General features: G+C 34.7%; 1 long non-coding RNA gene across 1 annotated transcript; it reads left to right on the top strand.

Moving 5' to 3' along the window:
• The first annotated feature begins 5,357 nt into the window (after nt 1–5,357).
• On the top strand, nt 5,358–6,908 carry LOC132116702 (uncharacterized). The gene is made up of 3 exons (XR_009425678.1): nt 5,358–5,417; nt 6,153–6,187; nt 6,610–6,908. It is a non-coding gene; the product is annotated as an uncharacterized LOC132116702 (long non-coding RNA).
• Nucleotides 6,909–7,199: the final 291 nt, after the last annotated feature.

The following is a 7,199-nucleotide window of genomic DNA, read 5'->3' as shown; positions in this document are numbered from 1 at the left end:
CCAAATCACACAAAACAATAATATTCTGCAATAAAAAAAATGCACATCAGACAATATTAATAGGTTTACTCTAAAATTGCTATATACATCCATTTATCATCTGTTAATTAGACTTCAATGTCCATTGTTGTCAGTGGAACATCATACAAAGTTTGAGTTTGGAGGGAAAAGGGCAAACCATCAGAACGACAAATCGGAAGCTGTGTGTCTGTATGTGGAGAGCTGAAAGTCTTTGGTTTTATAACATCTTTATTTCAGTTGGGAAATCATCTGAAGATATTATGAAACATCTTGGGATTCATTATAATTATGGCTTTTGCAAACCTACAATTGTGCCTAACTTGAGATATATATATATATATATTAGGGGTGGTAATTAAATGTAAAACAGCATTGCATATTGGACTGTATAAATTAAAGATGATACTTTGTTAAAGTTACAAAAGCTTTTCAATCAAGAGCAGTGAGTGATTTTTTTGTTGTTGCTGTTCGATTAATATAAAGATTGTCACTGGTACAGTAGGCCAACGTTCAGCCGGCCATGTCTGCTGTATACTTACCAAGATGGGCATTTTGACAGTCTTTGTGTGAATTTGTTCATTTAAACACAATACTTCAGAGAGAGCACAATACTTTGGGTTTGCACGCTTCGGATGAGCGCATGCACAAATCTTCTCGGTGCTTGAGCGAACTTGCGTCCATTGGCTATTAAATGTTTAAACTCGCAAAGCTTAAATTAGTTTAGTTTAAACACAGATATTAACGTTTGCTATTCTGGTCTCACCAATGCTATCTCACAACCAATTCGTACGTATTTTTACAAGGTGGCTTATTTGTACGAATTTGAACGACCTCACTCGTACGATTTTAATCAATTTGTCTTAACCCCAGTGACGGTTAGGTTTAGAGGCGGGTTAGGTGTAGGTCATTCGTACAAATACATATGAATTGTGCAACTCGTAAAATATGTACAATTTGGCAAAAATCGTACGAATTCGTACGAATAAGCCACCTCGTAAAATATGTACAAATTGCCGTGAGATCGGGTTGGTCTCACCTGTTCAAGGCGCTACCAGCACCCAGGTGATTACAGAATAAATGACTGTCCAGCTTTTGCCGAGCTCACTCTTCTCACTTGTCCCATTACATGTCACATTAGAATTTATTTTCAATAAAAATGAACAAAATGTTCTAAAAGTGGAAGTGCCTAACAAGTGTTCAATAATGATACAACTATTTATAATTGTACATAATTGTGCATTTACAGTCTGTTATTATTGCATCCTGTTAATGTATAACAATACTGAGGTGCAAAGAAGCCTAGTATGTATCTGCCAGTATAAAGTATAACTAGCATCTAATTATTATTTACACTTAGCTACCTTAATTTAACTGCTACTTTCACATGGTAAATAGAATATATCACGATTTTCACTGTACATTTTTTCTGTAAATCACTCTATTTAACCGGATCTTCTTGAACCAGTTCACCAAATCAAACTGAATCATTTTAAACGGTTCACGTCTCCAATAAGCATTAATCCACAAATATATATGAAAATACAAATATATGAAATATCATTTAAATTCAGTTTCTCTATTGCCCCACAGTGTTACATACTATATTGCACCAATAATGTTTTCCATTGACAATAAGATCAGTTTTATTTATTACATATTCATTTAAATCATCTTAAAGATTAATTATACAGTATCCTATAATTCATGAATATTTATATACCAGGGATTAAAATTACTGCGCTAAATACAAGTGTTGTTTGCACAGACAGAAGCAAGTGTGTGTCATGAAGAATTGTTGAATAAAGTCATAATTCTTGTTTTCTTTGAGCACAAAAAGTATTCTCATAGCTTCGTAAAATTATGGTTGAACCCCGGGTTACACATGGACTACTTTACCGATGTCCTTGCAACGTTTCTGGACCTTAATCGTGGTAGTAACCTTGCTGTTATATGGTCTCCTGGATTTTATCCCAAATATCTTAATTTGTGTTCTGAAAATGTACAGAGGTTTTACAGGTTTGGAAAGACATGAGGGTGAGTAATCAATAACAGAATTTGTATTTTTTGGTGAACTATCCCTTTAAATGTTTGGTCCGTTCCCGGCAGGGCCCCTTCAAGCACTGGGCCAGGTGACCACACCAGCTGCACCCCCGTAAAGATGGCCCTGTGTATCATAAGACCATGGATCTGTTGTCATCATACCATCTAGTTAAGTTTTATCTATGCTGCAATACAGAATGTAACAAAAATTTTAATAAATATGTTAAGTTAACCATTTTTATTTTGATTTGTTTTGAACTGTTAAGCACCTGAGGATCACGGAATGCACTGTGAAAAAAAATATTCATTGAATGTAAAAAAGATTTTTTAAGGTAAGTGTTTGCAATCTAATTATTTTAGCTTCGTTTAAGTAAACAAATTTAGTTGGCTAACTTTCAACATATTTTTTCTGTTAAATGTAGCCAAAATAAATTAAATCAAAATGTAGTATATTTTTCAGCGTGTATGTACTCAGAAGTAAATCAAATCAGTTTTAATGAATTACATCACTGGCCTTAAAGGAAAAGATTTCAGAGCTATTCAATTTTTTCCCTTACAGTATTTAAATAGTACTCACAATAAACAATATTTGTCACTGGTAGCCATAATCATATATTAACCCTTGTGTGTTGTTCATATTTTGGTTACTCAGTGGGTCTGGTGAACCCCCTGCATTTTGGGGTTTTAATTCAACACAATCAAACATTTTATGTTAAAATACTCAACAGATATTTACTTTTTCCAAGTTACAAGCAATATAAACAGCGTGTATGGTTAATGTTTGCCCTTTACCTTTTTTAGATAACATTTAAGAATCAAAGTGCCACAACCTTCTGCAGTACTGGCAGGGGCAGAAACACAAAACTTAGCACCCGTGTTCTCACACACATTCTCTCTCTCTCTCTCTCTCTCTCTCTCTCTCTCTCTCTCTCTCACACACACACACACACACACACACACACACACACACACACACACACATATACTAACAGCAGGCCCAGACAATAGGAGCTAATTTATCATATCCTTATTCAAGGTGAATTATCTTTGCTCTAAAGTTATTTCAATAATTTTGCCTTGTAGTGCATAACATACAATATATAAATATATGTAAACAGTAAATCTACACTTTGTAAAGATGGGTCATTTGACAAACATTACAGCTTGTTTGTCTCACAGCATTAGACACTGTTTACAAAGGATTAAAATGGCCTAAGAGTAGAATAAAGAGAACCAGAGGTCATTATTTATCATGGGTTTGATAATTGTCCCCTTTGGGCTTTAATTTCTCTGATTGGTCCCATGTGAGAGCCATGGACAGACACAGTGCTCTTCATAGTTATGACAGGCAGGCCACTATATCTGATCATGTGTCAGAAATTGTGTTAGCTAATTCTAGATTTATAGGAAAACTTTGGGCTTTTTTCTTTAGTTTTCGTCCCATCTCCTTTAAGAATTTTCTTCTCTCAGTTTTTTTAGAAACCAATATGGTAGAAATTTATATGAAATGGAGAATTCTATGAAAATGTTCGGTTAAAAAGAAACACTTGATTTTCTACCTCAGTCAACTTGTGATTTAATAATTTTATAAGCAGTACTTTAACAAATAAATAAATATATATTAATTATTAGATCATTGTAGATTTAGGCCTAGATGCCTGTGATCTTGATTAATATTCTCAGAATTCTCTCTCTCTCTCTCTCTCTCTCTCTCTCTATATATATATATATATATATATATATATATATATTTCTAGCTAATATTAGGATTCAGATTGATTTAGAAATGTTCAATGTTTGTAGAAAAAGACTGAAATGTGTGTAGAAAATGGTTTTTGCCCAGCAGCAGAGGCTCATAATTTTTTTTTGGCAATTTTCAATCGCTGTACCTTTGAGAAATCCAAGACAAATTTAGACTTGATAAACATCTTAATTAGGGGTCATTATTTCTCAAAACACACAAATTCCCTTGGAGGCAATTTAAAGAAATCACTGATGAGTCTGAAGTACAAGGACAACAAACTGACCCCAATGGAAAGCGTCAAGAGGACAAAATCAAACTGTAAGGCCATAATGACCTCCCTAAAGAGGGCCATCTGTCGTAACACTATGCAAACAATGCATGCGGACACTGATGCAATCAAAATAGCATTATATTTTACCCTTTAGCTAATAAAATAAAAAGAATGATATTACATGTAACGTTTTTACATTACATTGTGTAAAGTGTTATTTGTAAATAAAGGTCAACTCTCAAAGTTTTAAATAATTATTCCATTTAACTACATTACTAACAATAATAAAACAATGAAATGAGCTATATGATTTATGATCTCCTCATCAGGCTACAATGGCTACCAGTAGCCGCTCTCATCAAATTCAAGGTACTGATGCTTGCCTACAAGACGACCACTGGCCCGGCACCAAAACCTATACCGATACCTAAACTCACTAGTTCAATCTTATGAGCATGCCCTCCAGAAGTTTGCGCTCTGCAAGTGAACAATAGCCGTGTTTCCACTATCGAGCTTAAACCTGGCGTGCTAGTGCGTGCCAGGGCCAGTCGCGTTTCCACTGTCCCTTCCGGGGCTTGATCGTGCCTCGCCGGGGCTTCCTCGGGGCCAACGGCAAGGTTTTTTTGGCCCACCGAAAACCTTGGGCCAAAGCGGGCCAGCTGGGGCTAGAGGAGGGGTTATGAACAAAGGCGGAGTTTCTCCGCGTCTACAGAGCTCAGCGCTGCAGATCATTTCAGAGAGATAACACCTTTAACACCGGTATTAAAGACTTTTTAAAATAAGTTGAGCTCAAAACTCACTCTTAGTTAGCAGCAAGTGTTTGAAATAACTTGATCCGATGTGGATTATAATCACTAAATAAGGCAGAAATATTTATAAGCGATGTAAAAGACTATGCACGCTAAAAATTAACATTACCATAGTAAACATGGTAAATATGACCGCTTGGATAAATCAGACGTCAGCTTCTTATTCTCTAGCACAATTGTGTATTTATTAATTAACATTTTATCTGTCGTCTCGTTTCGTGAGTCACGTTGCATATCATCAAAATATAATGATTTTTGTTCGGGAGCTTTTATAAAAATAGAGAGCGTCTGCGCTGCGGATCATTTCAGAACACCAGCATTAAACACTTTTTTAAATAAGTCAAGCTCAAAACTCATTTTCAGTCTAATCGCTATCTTTATTATCTTTTGAAAATAGTAAAGTATAACCAGAGTTTACAAATGGGTAGCTTAAAGGACGTGTAAGTTAACCTGCAGATAAATAAATACCCGTGTGTGTATTTTTGCGTTGCTCACAGATGATCAAGTTAGATGCTCACCTAATGTGTTGCTGGTAAGTTAACAGTTAACGTTATATGTGTTAATATCTATCTTTTAGAGATTTTTCCACATTTTCCTGATATGAATCCCATGCATTAGGTGTGTGATATATGTTTTTTATTCTTATAATAGTTTCAAAGTGTTTTCTGAAACATATAAGTGCAAATGTCGGTACAATTTTATTGAATTAATGAAATAGGATTGTTTAAAGCCATGGTTCTCAAAGTGTCAGGCCCCCTCTAGTTGTTACGCAGGTGAATCAATAAATTAAACTAATTAATGTTAATACATTTTAATTTAATCTTTAAGTAAGGTTTTTTTTTTTTTGCACATTTAAGTATGTTACAGTTAATGTACAGTACAGTTTTGTAACTTTTGTTACATAATTACATTTAAAATTACATTTTAATTTAAACTTTTTATTTTCATTTACCTGTACATAAGCACAATGTAGTGTTAATGTTCAAACTGTATTTACCATGGTAAAGTGTCTGACAACAATTAATATTCTTGTTAGAATAAAATTGCCAAATTTTTTTAACTGTAGAGCTGTAGCTGAATAGTTAGGCCTACTACGCTGCTGAAATTTAATGTTGGTCATTATGGTGGAACTTAATATTTAATAACAAATATTTTCTGAAGTGATACTTGATTTTAAAAAGTTTGAGAACGGTTTAAAGAAATGGTATAATATGAAATCCTGCTTTTAAGAACTTTTCAGTAAACCATTTCTTCTTTCACCTTGTAGAGTCATCAAGGATCCAGCTTGTTCTTGAAACATTGGTAAGAAATTGTTCATCTGCTACATTGCACTGTCACTTCTGCTAGAGATTCATTGATCTTATGTGATAGGTTTTGATTGTGCTTAGTTTAATATAAATTTACTGAATTTGATTTTACTTATTTTACTACACTGTATTGCTAGTGTTCTGATTAAAACAATGTAACTGGGGGCTCTGAAAACACTGCTTGTGAATAATTTGTTAATATTGTACATTTTCATCTGAATACATTAAATAAGTGTTTAATGAATAGTGTTGTCCACTTTGTTTCCAACCTCACTGTTGCTGAACTGTAAAGTGAAAATATTGTGTGATTTATTTTGTATTCAGTTTTCAGTTAAATTTATTTCACAATATCAAAGTTATTGTGAAACATTGTGATACATACCTAAACTCACTGGTTAAATCTTATGTGTCCTCCAGAAGTTTGTGCTCTGCAAGTGAACGATGCCTTGTGGTGCCATCCCAAAGAGGTTCAAAATCACTCTCAAGGACCTTTTCCTGGACTGTGCCCAGCTGGTGGAATGACCTCCCAATCTCAATTCGTACAGCTTTGAGTCTTTACTCATTTTCAAGAAACCTCTAAAGACTCATCTTTTTCACCAGAACTTAACCAACTAATACTAGCACTTTTACTTGTTTTCTTGTCTTTCATATATAAAAAAAAAAAACCTGGCTATGTCTTCTGTACTAGACTGAGACTTGTCATGGCACTTGTATACTGTTGTAAGTCGCTTTGGATAAAATCGACTGTTAAATGATTAAATGTAAATGTTTATAAAGGACGGTACAGAAAGTGCACAAGTGGGAGAGAGTGGAGGGGACGGCGTCAGAAAGGACCTAGCGCTGGGACACTTTCAAGGATCACCCGAAGCACAACCACACTGTATGCACGAGGCTGCTGGTTCTAACATTTTAGAGTCCCCTTTGGTAGTAATCTCATTCTGCATTCCCCACGGTAAAGAAGACACAGTCCGGGGGGGTTCCCGTTAGAAATCAACTGGTTGAAGGTT

This window comes from Carassius carassius, chromosome 36 (genome assembly GCF_963082965.1).
Source record: "Carassius carassius chromosome 36, fCarCar2.1, whole genome shotgun sequence".
Lineage (NCBI taxonomy): Eukaryota > Metazoa > Chordata > Actinopteri > Cypriniformes > Cyprinidae > Carassius > Carassius carassius.
The sequence above is the reverse complement of the archived record's forward strand: the minus strand, read 5'-3'. Positions and strand labels throughout refer to the sequence as shown.